Here is a 25,115-nt window from a genome sequence, read left to right as displayed (position 1 = left end):
ACTCAAACTCCCTACTAACCAAGAAAACTTGAAGCAGAAATTTTTATTTCTATATCAAAAAGAAAATGATTGCCTGGATCATCTAGAAAAGGTAAGGATCTCAGTTTGTCAGAGTCTATCAATCTTAATACACTATAGATTTGTAAATTGAAGCAATGGCATTGATCATATTAGAATTTACATCCTAAAAACAAATTAAATATTAAATTTTCAAGGTTTGAGTATGGTTATTGCAGTGTTTACAATTTTTCACGAAGATGAATAAAATGCAGAATTTTTTGTCTTGAGTATATTCATGTACACATGTATATGTCTTGATTAAACATATATATATATGTGCGTGTATATAGATGTAAGATAAATATATTTGTTATTTCATTGCCCTCTTGTCATATGAATGTTTCTGAAGCTTTGACTTTACTGAAACACACGTGTGTTTCCTTAAATTCATAGTATAAACTATATGTGTGGGAATATTTTACAGTTTATATATCAACATAATTGTTGGTTTGTTTAGAAACAATACACAGTGCTTCTCTAATGCTGAAAATCCTGAAATTACTTTTGATTTCTGAAAGTCAAAAATGTCTTTTGATAATGCACAACACAATATTATCATCAAACCTTAATTTGAACATCAAATGATAATATTTATCACAATCATCAAACATATTCACTGGACTTAACTGCTGGTACTTTGACATTTCCCAAAATCAAATTTAGTCTCACAGGACTAATTTTTACCCCTGTTTAACAAGAATAAACATTAAGCTCTCTTATTAATCATTGACTCCTTTGTACTCCCTTGGCTTTTCCAAAGTATAACTCTATTGAATACATTCATTTTTTTTTATTAAAAAGTATCTTCAGTTACTCCATTTTGACTGGTTCTATTTTTTTCTATTTATGATCATCTCAATCATCTCTCATCTGGAAATGACTACCCATATTCATGCCTCTCCTCAAGATACTATCCAATCAGATTTCTTGAGAAAGTCCGTATCCAATGCCCCTATTTTCTTGTCTCCCTTGGGTCCACAACAGCAATCTGGCCTTGACCACCAGTACCATCCTGAAAGTGTTCTCCCCAAATTTACTAATGATTTAGAGCTGAATTGAAAGTGATCCTTTCAGATTTCATTCTGTTTTGACTTTCTGAAGTGTTTCAGTCTTACAACTAAATTCTTTGGAGTCAGTCTCTGTGCAAAAACCACTTGAATTATGATTGGTGCATACTTTTTCGGTCTTTTAATTTTTTGGATTTTCATTTTTCTCATATGTAAAATGGGTTTAGTGAACCTACTCAGTGGTTGGTTTTGGTGAGTAAATGAAATAATATATAAGGAGAATATTTATGGTATCTAACATAACAAACACTCAAGAAATGTTCATTATTTTTATTTTCTAAAGTGAGCTCTACATTTGACTACTTCAACTCTATTTTCTTTTCACCCAATATCTATACTTTGTTCCATACATGTTATTCAACTGTAGATGCCCATCAGCCAAAGACAGCAGTCATCAACAACAATTTCCTACTTACTGTAATAAGGGAGATTACTTAATTTAATAATTGTTGGCTGTCTTTAATAGGGAGTAAGTTAAAAAAAAATAGGGAGTAAGTTAAAACAGCACTATGTTTTTGCACAGGAGTCCAGTATAGGAGAGTCTTGAAAGGGATGGTTCAGATTTTGTAACTGGAGAAGTCAGTGATCTTACCTTTAAAACCCTAGTAAGAAGCAAAGACAACCCAAATAAAAACAGGCTTCTTATTATTTTTTTATTCAGAGCTGGTTATATAAGGGAGTCAACCACAATCACTTGAGTTTCAAAGAGACTCATTGGCAGGAATAATGATGGGAAAGTATTTATTTTTATATAGTGGAAAAAAAGAGAAATCTTCAAATATCCTCTGACTGGAGGATGTTTGCATCAGGAAGCTGGAGGCAGAGTAACTAAAAGTCAGTCATTCAATGTGATTGATTTGGGGAGTATATATATATATATATATATATATATATATATATATATATATATATATGTTTTTTTTTTCTGGTTGGAAAAATGGACAAAAAATAGAGAAGTTGTCAGTCATTGACTTGGCTTCCTGGTCTGGTTGCTGCAGAGGTTGTGAGTTAGAGCTCTACTGTCATTTAAAGCATGGCCATGTCCATTTCTATATTCAGTCTCTCAGAACACATGAACTTCTGCAGAGTAAATTTCAGATCAATTTGTCTATGATCATCCTGGACCATACATATGGCTCTGAACAAACTTTTTTTTAAATGAGTTTAGATATTTTGTGAAGAACATTATGGTTTTGGTTTGACTTGGTTTATGATTTTGAAAGTCATGGTGTATTATACAAGTTGTGGTTTATTTTTCAATTCTCAGTTCTCTCCTAAAAGTTTAGCAGCCAGCAGGGTTAGGTTTTCACTTATCACAAACTACAAATAAGATCTATCCATCTGGATATTTCAAAAGCATCTCAAAACAAATGGCTAAACTTTTTCCATCTATACCTAGATCATCTTTTTTACTTATATTTAATTTCCAACTCCTGACTGTTCCCTTTGTTTCTTAATTTTTATTTGTAGTGACTTAGCCTAAGGCTTCATTATCTTTAGCATGGACAATTGTAATGTACGTCTAACTGATTTAAGATTACAATCTCCAACCACTTTAGTCTTTATACCCTCAAGCTACTAAAGTTATATTTTTAAAAGCATAGAATTTGCTTTAAAATATACAATGAAGTCTTTATTTAATACACAACAAATGCCAAACATAACACATGCTTCATATCCAGGTTCAGCCCACTTTTCTATAGCCTCCACCTTCTCTTGCCATATCCACAGTTCTAAGGACCCATATAATTCCTGAGTCTGACAAACACTTACACAGCATTGTTTATTTGTTGCTTTGCTTTGATTTCCATTTGAACCTTCAAGGTTCTATGAAACTTGACTAATGTAATCTCTTTATTAAGCTATCCAGAAAAAATTAATTGCTTCTTCTTCTGTATCGTTAAAGCACTTTATCTTAGCATTCTTGCCTTATACCTATCACATCCTAAAAAACTAGGGCCATCCTGTATCAGATGTCCCTTCATTACCTTATTCCACTGTACAGATGATGAGGTTAAGTCTTAGAGAGGTAAGAGTTTGTGAACTATTTCAAACATTTAGTTTTCCATATGTAAATTTGCTCTCCAGTTTACTGCCTTCAAAACCTGTTATATTTACTAGCATATTTCCTTTGCTCCCCCTGCATTATAATTAGAGGTGTAGGCATATCTGTCTCTCCCACCATTATATACACTCCTCCACTGCAGAAGTCAGCTCTTCCTTGTCTACTTTCCAATTTCCTGCCTCACTTGTTATAAAAAGCAAAAATTCAACTGCCACAATACTGTCAGACATTTTCTTCTATGTTCATCTTAAAAATGATAGTTTGTAGAAGAGGCTGGCATGCGGGTGCAGGCATGGGGAAAAAATGATAATTTCTTTCTTTAGAAATAGTATATATCCCATGTGGAAAATTAAGGAAGCACATAAAAGTTTTACAAAATCAAAATTACCCATAATCTTATTACCAATAAATAATTATTGTCAGGATGTATGTGTAACATATTTATATACTTACGATAATTCAGACATGGCCAACACGCACATGAGAAAATGCTCTGCATCACTTGCCATCAGGGAAATACAAATCAAAACCACAATGAGATACCACCTCACACCAGTGAGAATGGGGAAAATTAACAAGGCAGGAAACCACAAACGTTGGAGAGGATGCGGAGAAAAGGGAACCCTCTTACACTGTTGGTGGGAACGTGAACTGGTGCAGCCACTCTGGAAAACTGTGTGGAGGTTCCTCAAAGAGTTAAAAATAGACCTGCCCTACGACCCAGCAATTGCACTGCTGGGGATTTACCCCAAAGATACAGATGCAATGAAATGCCGGGACACCTGCACCCAGATGTTTCTAGCAGCAATGGCCACAATAGCCAAACTGTGTAAGGAGCCTTGGTGTCCATCCAAAGATGAATGAATAAAGAAGATGTGGTTTATGTAGACAATGGAATATTCCTCAGCCATTAGAAACGACAAATACCCACCATTTGCTTCGACATGGATGGAACTGGAGGGTATTATGCTGAGTGAAATAAGTCAATCGGAGAAGGACAAACATTATATGGTCTCATTCATTTGGGGAATAGAAGGGAAGGGAGAAGAAATGGGCAGGAAATATCAGAAAGGGAGACAGAACATAAAGACTCCTAACTCTGGGAAACGAACTAGGGGTGGTGGAAGGGGAGGTGGGCGGGGGGTGGGGGTGACTGGGTGATGGGCCCTGAGGGGGGCACTTGCAGGATGAACACTGGGTGTTATTCTATATGTTGGCAAATTGAACACCAATAAAAAATAAATTATTAAAAAATAATTATAAAAAATTCAGTATTTAAAATTTAGTATTCTACTTTTTTGCATTTCACATTTTATTATACATAAGATAAAATATTATAAAAATACTTTTAATTGTATAATAGCCCATTCTACAGAGTAGTCCCATATATGGTTATATCATATTTAACTAAATATTATCATGCTTTTAGGATATTTAATCTTTTTTCTCAATTTCCTAGTAAGATTAATAAAGCTGAATAAAAATCACAGTGCATAAATATTTGGTTGAGTCTGATTACCTTTTAAGATTATTTTCATGCAACTATAATTACTGGCATAAAAATATGAGCATGTTAAAACATTTATGTCTGAGTTACCTTTTAAAAGGAAGCATTAAAGTGTATTATTTCACCACATTTTTTATTGAAGTATAATTAACATACAACATCATATTAGTTTTGGGTATGTAAAATAATGATTCAATATTTGTGTACATTGCAAGATGATCATTACAATGTTTAGTTAATATCCATCACTACGCAATTACAGAAATTCTTTTCTTGTGAGGAAAATTTTTAAGATTTACTCTCTCAGCAACTTTCAAATACAGAATAATATAGTATTACTAACTATAATCATCATGCTGTTTATTACATCCTCATGACTTATTTTATAATTGGAAGTTTGTATCTTTTGACTCTTTTACCAATTTCACCCACCCCTGACCCCTGTCTCTGGTGACAACGAATCTGTTCTCTGTATTCTGTATTGATGAACTTGTTTTTGTTGTGGTGGTTGTTGTTTGAGATGCCACATGTAAGTGAGATCATATGTTTTTCTCTCTGACTTATCTCACTTAGTGTCATGCTCTCCAGGTCCATTCATGTTTTGCAAATGGCAATATTTCATTCCTTTTTATGGCTGAATAATATGCCATTATACATACAGAGAGAGAGAGAGAGAGATCTCACAATTTCTTTATCTATTCAATCATCAGTGGACACTGAGGTTGTTCCCATATTTCAGCTATTGTAAACAATGCTGCAGTGAACATGAAGGTGCAGATATCTTTTCAAATTAGTGTTTTTGGTCTTTTAGATAAATATTCAGAAATGGAATTACTGGATCATATGGTAGTTCTATCTTAAATTTTTGAGGAATATCCATACTGTTTTTCATAGCAGTTGCACCAACTTACATTCCAACAGTGTAAGGAGGTTCCCTTTTATCCACATTCTTGCCAACACTTGTTATTTCTTGCCTTTGCTGGAAGCCATTCTAACAGGTATGAGGTCATATCTCACTGTGCTTTTGATTTGCATTTTCCTAATGATTACTGATGTTGAACATCTTTTCATGTCCTTATACTCCATTTGTGTGTCCTTTGGAAAAATCTTAAATCGATCCTCTGCCTATTTATTAATCAGATTGTTTGCAATTTTGTTGTTGGGTTGTATGAATTCTTTATATGTTTTGGATATAAACCCCTTATCATATGTATGATTTGTATATATTTTCTCCCATTCAGCAAGTTGCCTTTTCATTTTGTTAATGGTTTCCTTTACTGTGGAGAATCTTTTAAAGTTTGGTTGAGTTTCACTAGTTTATTTTTGCTTTTGTTACCTTTGCTTTTGGCATCAAATGCAAAAGAATCCATTGCCAAGATTGATGCCAGAGGGCTAACACCTATGTTTTCTTCTAGGAGTTTTATGGTTTTAGGTCTTACATTTGTGTTTTTAACCCATTTTGAGCTAATTTTTGTAAGATTATGTTGTAAGAAAGTGGTCATGGTTTCACTCTTTTGCATGTGGTTGTCTAGTTTTCCCAACACTATTTATCAAAGAGACTGTCTTTTCCCCGATTATACTGTATATTGTATTGTGCATTCTTGGCTCTTCTGTCATTAGTTGAGCATATTTGCATGTGTTTATTTCTGGGCTTTCTCTTCTGTTCCATTGATTTATGCAACTGTTTTTGTGCAAATACCATACTGAATTGATTTGAGGGCTTTGTAATATAGTTTGAAATATTTAACCACATATATATATATATATTTATATATATATATATATATATATATATATATAATAGAATTTTGGAGATGTAATGGTGAAGTAATATTTAATTATTTAATCTACCTTTATTGACAATGTTGAACATTTTCTCTCTGAATTGTCTAGCTTCCTTTCCTGTAAGAAATCTTATTATACTTCTTCTAGACGTGTATTAGCTTGCAATTTTTTCTCCATATAGTTTTATTCCTTGATCAATATTTAGCCTTTAAAATAAGTTCACTCTTTCTCCCCTCTGCTTAAATGTGATTTTCTCTATTACCCCAGCCTCCACTCTGTAGTTCATGCATTAAAAGGTCAGAAAGAAGGGTTCAAAATCTTTTGGCTTCCTAGTGCTTCTTTTAAAATGTTTTTGCAATATGCCTTCTATCTTGCCAGCTATCTGAATAAACCTTCATCCTACTATTTTATTTTCCAGGAAAATCCTACTTTACTTTCTGGGATTGATAGAATCTCATTTACCATGATAGAATCCCATCATGGTAAATGACATTCTATCATTCAATCCCATCATGGTAAATGACATTTACCATGTAACATCTCTATAAATTTCTTTAATCCAAAGTAAAAGTTTCTTCTGTATTTTCATAATTGTTTATCTTTCTAGCTCCTGTGCTTTAAACAGTGACTGTCAGAGTATGGGTGTTAATGATTTTTTTAATGGATTAGTTTATATCAGCATGTTATAACCTTTATTCGTAGTTGTGGTCTTCACAATTATGTGTGTATATTCATATCACATACCACGTTTACATAAACCCTTTTCATTCTTGATGGTGAGCTTGTTGAACATAAGGATGTTGTATATTTTTTTCATATAACATATGTGATAAATGTCTCTAGAAGAAAAACTCTAGCAAACACAAATGTATGTGTATGCTCAAACATGCAGTCATGTAATAAACATGTGACATAGATGAGCTGATACTGGAATTAGTCACTCAAGGTCAGCAGAGTATCTTGAAAGAATTAATAAATCCAGACAGAATATTTGAAAGCAGAGGTAAGGAGAGACAAAAATTAAGTCATCTTTGATTAGTTTAAAGCTGGAATTTTAGTTAGGACTCTTGGTTAGCAATCAACAGAGATACTGGAAGTAAAGGTTAGCAAGTAACATTGTAACCTTATCCTAACTTGAACATAATTCAAAGGTTTTTTTTTTTTTTTCAAATTATCCACTACTTTTTGAAGTAGCTGGCTTGAGTCCACTGACAATCTACCAACTGAATTTAAAAGGCCTTTCATCTGAAAATATGTGTAGCTTTAGACACAGACTCTACAGATATTTGGACAGTTTTAAAATCTGATTTCAACAGTTTAATGCAAGAATAGATTATGTGTAGAAAGCCCGTTAGACAACAAAAAAAGATTAAATGACAGATACACGATCAAAGATAAACTCTGCATAAAAAAGTGATTGTTAAAGATGTTCCAGATAATTGATCAATGCAAAGTGATGTTCTGAATACTCAAAACAATACATTACACTGCAGTCCCTTATTGTCCAAATTGATCAAAATATTCAGGTAAGGCATAGTGTGCACTCCAGTTGGCACTATATTTCCATTTTGAACTCTATTTTGCAATTAAATGCTAGATAGAAGTTGGATATAATTTTTTCATGCTAGAAATAGCAAAATATCTTCCCTGTTAGCCCATAACAAACAATATTCATATCAAAATAAACCTATTTAATAAAAAGCATAGCTGCTTTTATACATTTGTATGGCAATTTGATCATATTTTGGCAAAATCAGCCCTGAAATAAATCTGGTATATGTCTCAACATAAAGTGTTAAAGCTGAATAAAAAATTGCACAGATCCAGTTTTCTCATGCACAATTTTTAAAGTGATGCTCAAAATTATACAGAACTATGCTGCTTAGGCATTTCTTTAATGAATCGGAGTGAATGATAGTGCTTTCTTATAAACAAACAGGCACATAGAAACAGTAAAGTGGAAAGGAGGATTCAGAGAATTGCATTATGCTAATCCCAAGAAACTAATTCTTGTGATATAGTACAAGAACAGTCTATATCCCATTCACTTCAAATAAGAAAATATACTGCAGAGGCCATTCAGAAGTTACTGTTACTTCAAAGTACATTCAGCAAATCAATGTGATATGTGTTCACTATTTTAGCAATGTGGGTTATGTGGGTGCTGTCAGAGTTCCAAAACTCCACCAATTCATCTAGAAGAAAAGGTAATTTGCTTTTTTTAAAGAAATAAATGTAAAATCAAGGGCTCATAATTGTAGTACCATGCGTAAGACCTAAATAAAGGAGTATGCATAAATATATTTATTTGAATTTTATGTAACTTTGTTACTGAACTTAGTCTTAAATATCAGTGTTATATTGTGTGTTTAATGAAAAATACAACACATACTGGCTTCATAAATATTAATTTAATTAAATGGAATGTGCTAATTAATGAGGTTTTCCTTTGAAGAAATTTATAATGTCTGATTTTAAATATATTATGATTATATTTTTATGAGGCCACTGTGATGATTTTAGGGTATAATGTATCTAAAGCATGTGAATGTTTTATTTATTTAGTAACTAAATTATGATTCTTCATTCAAAGTCTGCTGATATGAAATTTTATGTTTGAAGTAATTAATATTGATTGTTTACATAAGATGGTTCTGATTTAAGATAATAAAAATGCTCAAATCTTATTGGTGGTATTAGAAAGACATGTATTCTAATTGATAATCTTTATTAAATTGTTTATTAAAAATAATACAGTTTCTTTAAAGAAGACCTTATAGTAAAAAATATATAAATACAAAAAGTATTGTTTGAGGTCAAGTACCAGACTTACCCATCAAACGAGATTTATGGTTTTATAATTTCTCTTGCAAATAGCTTTTGAAATTGCTTTAGAAGCTAAACTTAAAACATTCTGTTGAGGGTATAGAATTTTCTAATCATTTGGATGTGGGGAAATTTTGCAAACATGCTTGTTTTCATCCCAACTTTTTCATTAGGAGGTATTATGAAATGGGATCCATTGTTCTAGTGACTTTATATACAATGCTAAATAAGAATATATCCTATAGAACCAGATGCCTGTATTCAAACCCTACTCTAATTATAAATATGTGACCTTAAAATAGTTAGAAAGCCTAAAAATACATAAGTGTATACATCTTAAATCTAGGGTAATAATAGGAACTTTCTAATATAATATTTTAATGTGTTATTCTCAAAAAATTAAAAACATGACCCTCAAGGGAATATGAAATAAACATTTCTCAAAACTGATATTTAACTTACTATTTAATAATAGGAGCAGTAACGTGTTTTGGCTAGATTAAAGAGCATTTAAATATATAGATAGAAACCGATAATGTAGATATGAAATTTAATAAATTGCAGGGTAAAATGCAAAACTGGCTAATGTCCAACATATCCATATGCTATAATACTTAATGTTATCTTTTCTATTGGACAGAAATTATTTACATCTATACCATGCAAAATTCCAAATGTTAACACTGCCTCTAGAGGTTGAAAATCATCAATAAAATAAACCCAGCACTGCACTAAAATGCCTAGTAATCTCTTTTACCTACATTAAAGTTGCAGATATTTTGTTTTGACAGTTTCTCTGGTTGTGGTCAAAATTTCCAAAGTTATTCTTGTTCACAAAAAGCTGATCTTATCAGATTGGACCTGATTATATGCATAGGTAAAGCAAAAGTGTTACTTAACTCAATTAAGACTTCTGAGTTTTTTTTCTGCAGATCAATCTTGAATAGTTTTGACAACTAATATGCCAAATAATTGACTTCTGTCTATAAAGTTTCATAAAGAATTGTAGATTGACTCTCAAAATGATATGATTTACTCTTTATTCCTGAGGCTAAGAAGCCAAACCCAATACACACTCTCCATTAGACTTCAACTGCTATATCAATATATTTGGGTAAATTTGTCTTGAATTGAGATCTTTAAGATGTCTTAAGATCCCTAGATTACTAGATATTGAATTCCTTACTATGAAATTTACCTGCGAATTCTAAAACTGTGAGACTAAGACTCTATAACCTAGGTAACAGGTCAGATTTCTTGGGAGGATATTATAGAATTTGGCTCTGAATATTAAGTCAATCCCTATTTCTTAATATGGGCTTGTCAAATCTAATTAAATGAGATTTTTCTCATATGTAACACTCCAAGTATAACCTTGACTGCACTAGTCATTTGTCCAATTATACTCTGGTAAGAAAGAGGATGGAGTTGTATGCAAATAAGTGATTATCATTTTAAGTAAGAAGACTCGGAAAAAAATGTTTTTGATTTTTGAGGGGATAGTGAAAATGAGAAATTAACTTAGAATGGTTCTTTTAGATTTAAAAAAGTTACAATCTACTAAATTGTGGGCTACAGAGAGCTTTTAAAAAAGAAAAGGAGCTTCTTTGTATACCCATAGGAAGCAGAAGATGAAAAATAACGCCAACGTATTCCAGGACTTTCACTGGACCAAAATGGAATAAGAATGATTAGACTTAATGTCTCATGAGAAACAATGAAAAAATCAGAATTTTTGCAAAATAGCTTTCGGAATTTGAACAATTGGCAGCTCAGGACTGATCCTTGAACAAAGAACAAGAAATAAAATGAGCTCTGTGAATACTCTAGCTTATGCCCTGATGCAGGTGAGCTTCCAGGCTGTAGAGATCTGACTCCAGAATCAGAGGTCAGAATGACGTGATTGCTGGCTGTAAAGAACACGTGAAACAAGGAATGGACATAGCTTTTAGAAACTGAAAAATACAAGATAGCAAAATTTTCCCTAGAGTCCCAGCAGACACGTTGCCCTGCTGACATCTTTATTTTAGCCAAGTGAGACCCAAAATGGAAGTCTGACTTACAATATTATAAGATAATAAATTTGGAGCATTTTAAACCACAAGTTTGTGATGATAATTTCTTACAGTGGCATTAGAAAACTAAAATATCATAAATCAAGGAAAATAATACCCACTCTTCTCATACCTTTTATAACTTGCTATACTTCCTCAAGTTTTGTCTTTCATCATATTCTTACATATTCTGAGACAATCTATATCTATACCTTAGGACAAAATTATTTACCCTTGAAAAATTAAAATTCTATTATCTTGCATGTATGGTTCTTTTCTTTGTCATTATTGCTCTATGAATGCTTTAAACCACCCACATGAATAACTTTTAATCAAAGTAGCTAACTTCTAACTCACAGACAAGTAGGAGATAAAAGCTCAGAACTGTGCCATAATCAAATATTTTAGCAGGTTAGCAAAGTGTGAAAATACACTTACCACAACTCTCTGTGGCCATACACCTCCTCTTTTCACCTCTTTTAAAGTGGTAAAAATGAATACGTTCATTAGCATAACTAAAAAAAACCTATAGCATATAAAAATAAGAGAAAGTATATAAATTTGAATCTATGCCTCATAATCAATGTTTTATTATTCAGCTTTACTAAGAGAGTCTTGATATCCAAGATTATTTACTGATTAATTCAATTTAGTAATTTAACTTTTTAGATTATCTGAAGATCTTGGAAATAGTTTAAACTGACAAAGAAAAAAATACTGATGTAAGAACTTATTATAGTTATTATGTTCTTAAGATTTATGTTAGCTTACTTGAACAGATAACCAGTATTAAAAACTTAGGAAGTTCAGATGTAACTAAACAGACTCTTCATTTAAAGCAAACACAAATTTGTTAAAGATAAACAAGTAGATAAGATATACATATGTATTATACTCAGGAAAAATACACATAGCCATTTAATATTTTTTAAAACACACAAAATTGTTATACCAATATAAGATTTGTCTTAATTATGAGCATAGATTCTGAAAATGTTTCTGAGCCAATAGTTAGTTGCTCTAAGTATTGTTTTTCCTTAAAATCCTGTACATTTAAAGTATTTAGATTTGATTTCTTTATTCTCTGAGAATTTGGGAATGTTTTATTTACTTAAGTATTTACTAATACCAATAAATCAATGAAAACAGAGTTCCTTTCATTTAGGAATATAAGTGAAAAATCATTTCAAACCTACACAAAAGAGAATCTTTTCTCAACAAACATGCCGACCTACAGACACATAGAATTTTTTGTTTTGTTTTTGTTTTAAGTTTTTATTATTTTTTAAAGATTTTATTTATTTATTTATTCATGAAAGACACAGAGAGAGGCAGGCAGAGACATAGGCAGAGGGAGAAGCAGGCTGCATGCAGGGAGCCCGATGTGGGACTCAATCCCGGGACCATGGGATCACGCCCTGAGCTGAAGGCAGATGCTCAACCGCTGAGCCATCCAGACCTCCCTCAAGTTTTTATTTAAATTTTAGTTAGTTAACATATAGTATAATGTCGGTTTCAGGAGTAGCATTTGTGATTTATCACTTACATAGAACACCCAGTGCTCAACACAACAGTGCCCTCCTCAATACCCATCATCCATTTAACCCATCCCCCACCCACCTCCCTTCCAGCAACCCTCAATTTGTTCTCTATAGTTACAGTCATTTTATGGTTTCTCTCTTTTAGTTCTTCCTATGTTAATCTGTTTTGTTTCTTAAATTCTACATATGAATGAAATTATATGGTATTTGTCTTTCTCTGACTTATTTCATTTAGCATAATTCACTGTAGTTCCATCCACATTGTTGCAAATGGCAAGATTCCAATTTTTTTATGGCCAAGAACTATTCCATTGTATATATATCCCAACTCTTCTTTATCCATTCATCAGTCCATGGACATTTGCCTCTTTCTGTAATTTGGCTATTCTTGATAACCCTGCTATAAATATCAGGCTGAATGTATTCCTTCAAATCTGTATTTTATCTGTATTTTTTGTATATTTTGGAGAAATACCTAGTAGCGCAATTGCTGAGTCATAGGACAGTTCTGTTTTTAACTTTTAGAGGAACCACCATTCTGTTTTCCAGAATGGCTGCACCAGAATGGCTGTGCATTCACACAAAAAGCATAAGAGTGTTTCCCTGTCTCCACATCCTTGTCAACACCTATCATTTCCTGTGTTAATTTTAGCCATTCTGACCGGTGTGAGTTGATACCTCATTGTGGTTTTGATTTGTATTTCCCTGATGAGGAGTCATGTTGAGCATCTTTAATGTGTTTCTGTTAGCCATCCGGATGTTTTGTTTGGAAAATGTCTATTCGTGTTTTCTGCCCGTTTCTTAACTGGATTATTTGTTTTTTAGGTATTGAGTTTGATAAATTCTTTGTAGATTTTGGATACTAACCCTTTATCAGATATGTCATTTGCAAATATCTTCTCCCATTCTGTAGGCTGTCTTTTAGTTTTGTTGCTTGTTTCCTTCACTATGAAGAAGATTTTTATCTTAAGTCCCAATAGTTTATTTTACTTTTGTTTCCCATGCCTAGAAGTTGCTATAGCCAAGTTCAGAGAGGTTACTATCTGTGTTCCCCTCTAGGATTTTAAGGCTTTCTGTTTCACATTTAGGTCTTTCATTCACTTTGAATTTATTTTTGTGTGTAGTGTAAGAAAGTGGTCCAGTTTCATTCTTCTGCATGTTGCTGTCTAGTTTTCCCACACCATTTGTTAAAGAGACTTTTTTCCATTGGATATTCTCTCCCACTTTGTCAAAAATTGGTTGACCATAGAGTTGTAGGTTCATTTCAGGGTTTTCTATCCTGTTCCATTGATCTATGTGTCTGTTTTTGTGCTAGTATTATACTGTATTGATCACTACAGTTTTGTAATATAACTTGAAGTTTAGAATTGAGATGCTGCCAGCTTTGCTTTTCTTGTACAAAGATTGCTTTGGCTATTTGGGGTCTTTTGCGGTTCCATACAAATTTTAAGATGGTTTGTTCTAGCTCTATGAAAAATGCTGGTGATATTTTGATAGTGCATTAAATGTGTAGATTGCTTTGGGTAATGTAGACATTTTAACAATATCTGTTCCTTTGATCCATAAGCATGAAATGCTATTGCACTGCTCCTTGTATCCTCTTCAGTTTCTTTCATATGTGTTTTCAGAGTACAGATCGTTTACCTCTCTGGTTAGGTTTATTCCTAAGTATCTTATGGTTTTCGGTGCAATTTTAAATGGGATTGATTCCTTGATTTCTCTTTCTGTTGCTTCATTAGTGATGTATGGAAATGCTACAGATTTCTGTCCATTGATCTGTGAATAGTGAAAGTTTGACTTCTTCCTTGCGGATTTGGATACCTTTTGCTTCTTTTAGTTGTTTGCTGAAGCTAGGATTTCCAATACTATGCTAAATAACGATGGTGAGAGTAGACATCTGCATCGTCCTGACTGTAGAAAAAAAGTTCTCAGTTTTTCCCCGTTGAGGATAATTTTGCCTGTAGGTCTTTCATACATGGCCATTATGATGTTGAGGTATGTTCCCTGTATCCCTACTTAGTTGAGGGTTTCAATCAAGAATGGATGCTATAGGGATGCCCGGGTGGCTCAGTGGTTTAGTGCCACCTTCAGCCCAGGGCATGATCCTGGAGTCTTGGGATCGAGTCCCATGTCGGGCTCCCTGCATGGAGGCTGCTTCTCCCTCTGCTTGTGTCAGGCAGACCTCTATGTGTCTATCATGAATAAATAAATAAAATCTTAAAAATAATTATAAAAAGAGGTTTTGCATCAATGTTCATCAGGGATATTGACCTATAATTCTCCTTTTAGTTGGGTTTTTGTCTGGTTTTAGAGTCAAGGTAATACTGGCCTTGTAGAATGAGTTTGGAAGTTTTCTTTCCATTTCTATATTTTGGAACAGTTTGAGAAAAATAGGTATTAACTCTTCTTTAAATATTTGGTAGAGGGGCATCTGGGTGGCTCAGTCAGTTAAAGATCCAACTCCTGATTTCAGTTCAGGTCATGATCTCACAGGTTGTGATACTGAGCCACACTTTGGGCTCTGCACTCAGTGGAAAGTCTGCTTAGGATTCTCCCTCTCTCTCTCTCTCTGCCCATCCCCCTATACTCTCTGCCTTTCTCCCTCTCCCTCCCTAAAATAAGAAAGAAAGAAAGAAAGAAAGAAAGAAAGAAAGAAAGAAAGAAAGAAAGGGCAGAATCACCTGTGAAGCCATTTGGTCTTGGGCTTTTGTTTGTTGGGTGTTTTTTGATTACTGATTCAATTTCTTTGCTGGTTATTGTTCTGCTCATGTTTTCTTTTCTTTTTTGCTTTAATTTTTATTTATTTGTTCATGAAAGACACACAGAGAGACAGGCAGAGACATAAGCAGACTCCATGCAGGAAGCCTGATGTGGGACTTGATCCCAGGATTCAAGAATCACACCCTCAACCCAAGGCAGGTGCTCAACCGCTGAGGCACCCAGACGTCCCTATATGTCAGTACTATGATATCCTCCATAGGTCAAAAGCAAACATAGAAATACAATAATTGCCTACTCCAGATGCTAAGGTCTATTTTCTTTTCTTGTGACATGAAATTAATTGATTTGAGCTCATAAATAGACAAACAAAAAGACTAACAGATTGGATTCTCTATCATCTCTCACTCAACAGAGAATTATTCTTTATCAGTTGCTCTACAGTGATTACCAAATGTTCGCATCATAAAACCAAACCCAATCATTGCTATAATCAGTGAGGAATAAGTTATTAACAGAGTATGAATTTAAAAAGATGAAGCACTCTTCCCCTAAGGGACCTGAAATAACCTCTGAAAATGGTTCATTATTCTCTTGGCCCAGAAAACCCTACAAAATCATGCAAATTAAGAGGTTCAATTCTTCGTGTTCACTGTAAGAACACACTTGAAACTGCCCAGGTCATCAAGCATAGGCATATCCAAATAGCCACCAAGTATATGAAAGACATCACTTTGCAGAAGCAGTGTGTGCCATTCTGTGACTACAATGGTGGAGTTGGCGGGTGTGCCCAGGCCAAACAGTGGCATTGGAGACAGGGTCAGTAGCTCAAGAAAAGTGTTGAAACTTTATTGCACATGCTTAAAAATGCACAGGGTAATGCTGAACTTAAGCATTTAGATGTAGATTCTCTGGTCATTAAGCACATCCAGGTGAGCAAAGCCCTCAAGATGCGGCATAGAACTTACAGGGCTCATGGTCAGATTAACCCACCTATGAGCTTTCCCTGACACTTTGATCCTTACTGAAAAAGAGCAGATTGTTCCCAAACCTGAAGAGAAGGTTGCACAGAAGAAAAAGATATCCCAGAAGAAACAAGAAACAAGAGCTTATGGCCCTGAAGTAAATTCTGCATAGAGTAAACACAAATAAAAATTTTAAAATAGATAAAAAGATGAAGAAACCCAAAAGTCAAGGAGAGGAAAGGGGAAAGTTCAAATTCTATCACTTCTCAAGATTCTTTCTGGGAGGAAAGATAGAGAAGCGGGGAGGGGAGGAGGGGGAAGGGGAGAAGGGAGGAGGAATAAGGAAGGAAAGAAGGAAGGAAGGAAGGAAGGAAGGAAGGAAGGAAGGAAGGAAGGAAGGAAGGAAGGAAATAAAGAGAAAGAAAAAGAAAAACATGACCGCCAAAGAGCCCTTGAAGTGCTTGTTGGGAAACAGTTCTTCATGTGTTCTCAAAGTTCTTCAGCACAGTCAATAACTTATTATGGACTAACAGTCCAAGCTGTTTGTAGAGCTAATGGCCTTGGAAGATAGGGTGTCTCTCTCAGTCCAGGTCAGTTTAAAGATCTGTTTGATAAGGAAGATAATACTTTCCTTCAGGACAAAATTTGGACAGGTTTGCCAGGAGCCACTGTAAAAGATTAGAGTTATCTGAAATTGTGTTTCCTTGGCTGTGATACTAACTCACTGTGTGTAGAATTCACCTGGGTCTGTCTCTGCATCACCTCATGGATTGGGGAGGGGGAGTGCAAGGGGAACCCATGCAAACATGAAATTGATGCTACCTATTGCGCTATAATAAAGTTCTTTGCTGTGATACAGGAATTTCGTAACATCCACCAGCATCAGTGAAACTGTGGCTGGCTAACTTGTTAATTTGTAGGATAAAATCATAGTTCTTGACAAGGACATTTAAGCTTGCAGTTTCCTTGAATCTTTTAGGTATGACTTCTTGTGCATCTTCGTTTAAAAAACATTTTTAAAAAAGTTTAAAAAACATAAATATTTTACAAATATAAAAATGAACATGTATCAGAGATTTCCTTTAATTCATTAATTAAGAGAGTAGTGGGAAAATTACTGTGACTCCTTTAAAGAACCTATGAGAAGTTAAATTACTTAGAGAGGAATAAGATTTCTGGGTTAGATGCAGAACTTGTTAATGTTGAATTGGAATAGAAACCATAACTTTTGGCTCTTTACCACAACAACATGGTCAGGATAAACTCTGGTGCTAGAAATTGTAAAATAGTCCGATAAATAGAAAGTCTAATCTACCATTGCACAGAAAAATAATCTAATCATTGTTGCCTATTTTCAGGTTTCAGATGTTTCTCACTTATGGTTGAGAGGATTCTGTAGGTTAATGTATTTAAAGTTCTTTGAATAATTCTTGGCACATAATTAAATGCTATATATGTGTTAGCTATCATTTTGTTTATATATATATATATATATATATATATATATGAATATATAATATTTGAAAACCGAGCATAAAATAGTTTTCTGTTCTTTTAGGTGGGGAATAGCTAAAACTGAACTTTTAGCTTATCAGTGACCTACTTATAGGTAATTAATGATACTTCCCCTCCACCCAAAACAGTAATAACACAATGCTATCAAAATTTTAGACCTCTATCTTAATCTTGTTTTTCCCCTCTTGTATTACCACTCTAACACTGTGTGTTAGGAGCACTGTTGGAATTCTGTTGAAACAAAATTATTCAAGTCTTTTCTGAATCATGGTTCCCTGATTCCATTGTATATAATTAACTTATATGCATCTAGAAGATACTAGCTATATATCATTTCTGGGAGAATTGAAAGAATGGTTGCTAAAATCATTCTCCATAATTCTTCATTCTCTTGAGAAATCTTGACTGGGAAAGGCTCAAGCTAGACCAGCACGGGCAACAGCAGCACCTGGGAACTTCTTAGAAGCACAGAATCTGGGGCACCTGGGTGGTCAGTGGTTGAGCGTCTGCCTTTGGCTCATGTCATGATTTCGGGATCCTGGGATCGAGTCCTGCAATGGGCTCCCCACGGGGATCTTGCCTCCCCTTCTGCCTATGTCTCTATCTCTCTCTCTATGTCTTTCATAAATAAATAAATAAATAAATAAATAAATAAATAAATAAATAAAATCTTTAACAACAACAACAACAACAAAGCACAGAATCTCAGGCTCTACCTCATACCTAGAGGAGTAACAACTAGAATTGTAGTGAGATTCAAAGGTAAGTCATATGAATATTTAAATCTGTGAAGCACTGCTCTAGAGTATCCGTCCATAGGTAGAGGCTAGTCTGGAGGATCAATCTTCATCTGAAAGGCCATTTATGGGAGGCCTCTGAAGCCTGATGCTTTTTGTTTAAAAGTTGATTCCCTCCATTTAATAGTTTTGTGACTTCTCAAAATAAATGATCCTTTTGGACTTTGGTTTCTTTATCTGTAAATTGGGTATTTGTATAAGTGTATTATCAGATTCATAGCAATTTAGAATGGAGTTCCACGTATGTAAATGGTTTATATCAGCACATGATAGGCTCTCAATAAATGAGAACTATTCCTATTTATATCCATGTTGTGGAGATACTTTTTATGTTTTTACCCAGATATAACTGTTGAATATATTTTAACTTCCACCCCTTGTGTGCACTGAATATTTGACATTTATACTGTATTGTTTTACATTAGTTCTGCATGACTTTCTATGTGAATTGAATAAAGGATATCATAAGCACTGTGAAAAATATTGAATAGTGCCTTAATATCACAACTTTCAAGGATTTTAAGATTACATTTATCATTAGATAAATTACATTTATTTTCATTTTAAAACATGCCTTATAAAAAAAAGCATGGCCTTATGTGATTTTCAGTATCTATAGTATTAGATCTGTTTTAATTAATAGGTAAATATATACTTTGCCACATTACCCATCATCCTGAAATAAGGTAATTAAAATTTTTAATCATTTTATCTGTGAAAGAAGAGGAATTGGGACTCCAAAAGAACCTAGTCCTAGGGAAAGATTAATATTTTTAAAGATTTTTATTTATTCATGAGAGACACACAGAAAGAGCCAGAGACATACCCAGAAGGAGAAGCCCATTGCAGGACTTGATCCCAGGACCCCGAGATCATGACCTGAGTCAAAGGAAGATGCTCAACCACTGAGCCAGTCATGTGCCCCAGGGAAAGTTTAATTGTAACTTAGGAAATATTAATGTAACCTCAGATAAGAGTTATTCTGAGGTGAAGAAAGCTTTAAAATCATCTAACAACATTTTAGCATTATTACCACAGGAATGACATGGAGCCATAAACACAGGAGAGAAAAGTTTTCCTAAGAAGGCTAATATTCTTGAGGAATTAAGCAGAAAATGACTTCTTACTCCAAAAAAAATTCCTCCATCTTCGTTTTCATAATACTATACTCATGTGAGTTATGTGAGTTTATTTAAATGTTCTTTTGCCATCTTTTGCCAAAGCATACATATTTTCTATTTTTCTTTTTTTTAATTAATTAATTAATTAATTTATGATAGTCACAGAGAGAGAGAGAGAGAGAGAGGCAGAGACACAGGCAGAGGGAGAAGCAGGCTCCATGCACCGGGAGCCCGACCTGGGATTCGATCCCGGGTCTCCAGGATCACGCCCTGGGCCAAAGGCAGGCGCCAAACCGCTGCGCCACCCAGGGATCCCTCTATTTTTCTTAAAATCTTAAAATACATGGAAGTAGTAAAAAAATCTGAAAGCACAAATGTATTTAAATTTTAAAATAATAATATCCTATTTCAGTTCCCCCCAACTCCCTCTTTCCTCCCTTGTGAACTATTTTAAATTATGTTCGTAAATTATTCACCAGTTTCATACACAAGTTTTTTTTTTTTTTCATCCACAAGTTTAAATAACAGGCTTTGTCCTATAAATTGTTATGTCCACTGTAGACCTTCAGATCTATTTTTTCCCCTCACTATCTGTAACTCTCCTGTTTGTAAATTATCACCTATCTTCACATACTGTTTTCAGGTCTCAAGAAAGCAGAAATATATGTTCCTGTTCTTCATTGCTGTATTATCAATAGTAGAATAGTACTTGCCACTCAGCTTTTGATGAGTTAATAAATAATGGTAAATAGATCCAAATCACTCTATATTAATCCTGAGACTTTTTACTATCCAATTTTTGATAGTGTACATATTTTTCTTTTTCTTTAGTTAAATTTTAAATTTCAACAATATGCTTTAATTAAGCGTTTTACTTCCTGAACTAGAAACTTCTGATTTGGGACGCCAGAATGGCTCAGAGGTTGAGAGTCTGCCTTTGGCTCAGGGCATGATTCCGGAATCCCAGGATCAAGTCCCGCATTGGGCTCCCTGCATGGAGCCTGCTTCTGCCTCTGTCTGTGTTTCTGCCTCTCTCTCTCTGTGTCTTCATGAATAAATAAATAAAATCCTAAGGAAAAAAAAAAAAAAAAAGAGGGAGAAACTTTTCTGGCCTTCTAATGATGAAGAGATTAAGAGTCAGGTTTTTTTTCTCAGTTCCCTTTACTCTGTGATAGATTATGCTTCCTAAACAATTCCATTTATATTCACAGTCTTCATTTTGATAGTTTCAGAATTTATATCACTATTTTAGATATAATCTGAGTGACACAGTAATAATTCTATTTGGTTATCTAAAAGTAAGTGGCAAGAATAAAAAAAATTATTTGCAAATGAGATTTCCCAGGTTGGAATAATTGTTAAGAGACTGAGCCTTTACACTTATTACTTTGTGTAATTGTGTAGAGAATTGTGTCTCTATTTCTCTTTTTTATTACTACTGCAAACACTTTGAGGCCGTCATTATATTTTACCTGTATTAATTCAACAGGCAACTAATTTATATATCCTATACCTTCCTCTCTGTACTCTGACCCATTGTATACTCTAGTCCCAGTTTGTCTCAGCGATTTTTACAATTCTATTTGTCTTTAGTACAAACTAAAGACATATATATGTCAGATTTTTCCAAACTGTTCTTGTTTAATATACCAGTGCTCTCAAATATACACTAAAAACTCTAAAAGATTGAAGCTACGTGGTGTTCCAAAACATACCACCATGCACCATGCTGCAATGACAATATTACTTCCTAGTATTTTGTCAAATTTCCATGACAACAGAACTTAAGGAAATTCTTTCATGACACAACACAATAAAATATATAATTCTAGAGCACTAGAGATTTGCCTTTCACATTTAAGTCATAATCGATCTTGAAATGATTTTTGCATACAAAATGAGCTAGAAATCTTTTTTTCCAATTAAAGGATAACTATTAAGTCTGAAACCATAAAAGGTCTGAGATATTACCCTGTGTGCAAATTAACAATTTTACCTGCTACAGGTAAACACATGACCATGCACACACACAAGCACACATCACACCATTTACTCATAAAGCATATTAGCTGCATGCATTTCCACACAGAGTGGCGGAATGAGGTTCAGACATACTTATATGTGCAGTGGGGTTTGTACTACAGAAAAAGAACCCTAAAATTACGAGGTTCATATCTTATATAGAGCAGCTGTCAGATCTGTACCTTTGCCTCTCTGAAGGCACAAACAGAAACTTTTGCTCTATAAAATAGACAAATCATCCTTTGATGGAGAAAAAGATTTCTAGATCTTTTACCTTTGGAAATTACACCAATGGATTAAGGGAAGATGAATCTTTGAATCTCTCCTGAGCAGTTCATTATCTCCAAATTCCAAGGAATGCTAGTCATTCAATATTAGACTACACTAAAATATGAAGATATTAGTGAAGCATTGCCTCCCAACAATAATTTTTCTCAATATAGTTAGTCCATAGTCATCCTTTCCCCAGTGTTCTGCAGAGCAAATTGGTTGTGTAGCATATTTCCACATAAACATGGGTCTATTCTGGATTCCCTAGCCTATTCAATTGTTTTATTTCTATTTTCACATTAATAATTGAATATCACATAGTCCATATTAATCCTGTAGCCTTTTATAAAATCTTTATGACAAATTGCATTACCTGATAGGTCAAGTTCTCTGCTTCTTTTGTTTTTTATCTTTTTTCAGGATTTTCCTAATTATTTTGACCACTCATACACCCAAAGAAAATTTAGAATTATTTGGTCGAGTACCATGAATAATTTTTATTTTTTAGAACTTAATTGAAATTGAATTGAATCATAAGTCAGTATTAGAAGAACCAATGCTTTATAAATTTTTAATAACCTTATTTATAAACATCACATGTTTTTTCATGGGTTTTCTTTATTATTAAAATATTCAAAATATAATAAATTAATTGGTAAGTTAGACCAATATCTTAACTCTCTATCATTAATAAAGATTGTAGAAAAATTGAAGCTTATTCATTCAGTGGAACCTATATGACAGTGAAAAATAATAAATCACAATTGCCCATGTGAACAAGGATTAATCTCAACAAATAATACTGAATAAGAAATACAAATTTCTGAGAATAAACTGAGTATTTCAGAGATAATTTTAGTAGGAGTATGTCCCATGCCACATTGGGGATAAATTTGGTAAATCTGTCAATCCTGGTTTCAGGTTATTGACATAATATCTCTTTTAAATAGTCCTCAAGTGAGAGGATTTGGCAACACCATACTTCATCCTGGACTCATCTGGCAATGGAGGGGACCATCTGTGCTATTTTGGTGCCTTTCTCCAGAGGAGAAAACAAGCTCTTCATATCTTCATGATAGGAAGTAGTTTTGCAATGTGAAACAAGATGTGCACTGAAATTAAGCTTCTGCCTTCCCACAGAAACTGGGATCTCCCTTGATGTCTTTGTTTCAATGAGATGACTCCCAGATTCCTGAGAAAGACATTGCTGGAACATAAAAAATGACAAAAGGCCAGCTGAAAAAGGACCTTTCTAGTCTTCAAAAGAAAGTATATACATTTCAAAGAGATGGGAAAGTGCTTACAATTACATGTTATCTAAGGAAATTGCTCAAACATAAAGGAAGAGAGGGGAATGTCTACCTTCTTTTTTTTCCTCTCTTATTTTCAAGAGATAGGATTACACCCCTTACTTATAATTTGTATTTGTCCTTTCAGTTGCCAGATAAAATACAAAATGCCCATTTAAGTTTGAATTTCACATAAATATTTTTAGTATAAGCATGTCTCATAGTACATGTGGAACAAATTTCATAAATCTGCCAATCCTCACTCCAGGATAATCGACATAGTATACAGGGGAACATTCCCACCAACACATTAACCCAAGCTAGCTGTATCAGGAAGAAGATCCCACAGCCACATCCAGAAAAGTAGAAGGTCTCAGACAAAAAGAATAGAGACTGCTTTTTCCCATTCAAGCTTTATTTATGAAAACTCTGATACCTAATTCTTAAGAGGAGAAGGTAGGTAAAGGCAGCTAGGATCTGGATGAGACTCCAAGATGCTTCTTCACACAAAGAGCCTTATGCAAATAGTAAATAAATGTTTTTTTTTTTAATTTTAAAAAAGATTATATTTATTTATTCATGAGAGACACAGAGACACAGGCAGAGGGAGAAGCAGGCTCTCTGCGGGAAGCCCAATGCGGGACTGGATCTAAGGACCCCGGGATCACGATCTGAACTGAAGGCAGACACTCCACCACTAAGCCACCCAGGCGTTCCTAAGAGATATTTATTTATTTATTTATTTATTTATTTATTTATTTATTTATTTATTTATTTTTTAAATTTGAGGGAGAAGCAGGCTCCATGCACCGGGAGCCCGACGTGGGATTCGATCCGGGGTCTCCAGGATCGTGCCCTGGGCCAAAGGCAGGCGCTAAACCGTTGTGCCACCCAGAGATCTCCAGGTCTAGTTTTTCTAACCTTAAAATTCCCTGCTGCTTGCGCCCAGCTTATGAGTATTCAATGTAAAGCCTTGTGAGTAGTTCTCTTGTATAGCCTTCTCTGAAATCTTGCTTCTTAGATTCATATTATTCAGTTACTGAGAAAATTGAGTGTTGACACTTTTGAGATTTACATGCACTTTTATTTTTTTTTTTTTTTTAAGTATTGTCATCATACATTTTCTTGATTAACAAAAAAAACCTCTGGGCTGTCTTATTCTCTTCAATAGACCATAAAAAGTAAATTATGGGGACATCACTACATCTCCCAAAGGAAAAGCTTCAAAAATCTCAGTAGGACAGTAGTTGAATTAAACTGCCATAAAAAGAAAAAAAATAGTATATAAATCATCAAATCATATTTATTAGTTAAGCTTATACACATGCAATACATATATCTAAATCTGACTAGGAATGTTACAGTTGGTTGGAATGTTTCCATGCCTCAACAACCTACATATTAAATTGATTGATCACTTAAACCATCTCCTGCTTTGATCTCCCATCATTTGCTATGGTTTCTGATGACTGACATCACCAGCAGGGCTACATCATCTAGACAGAGCACTAGC

The sequence above is a fragment of the Canis lupus genome, chromosome 22 (genome assembly GCF_011100685.1).
Source record: "Canis lupus familiaris isolate Mischka breed German Shepherd chromosome 22, alternate assembly UU_Cfam_GSD_1.0, whole genome shotgun sequence".
Lineage (NCBI taxonomy): Eukaryota > Metazoa > Chordata > Mammalia > Carnivora > Canidae > Canis > Canis lupus.
Note: the sequence above shows the minus strand (reverse complement) of the source record.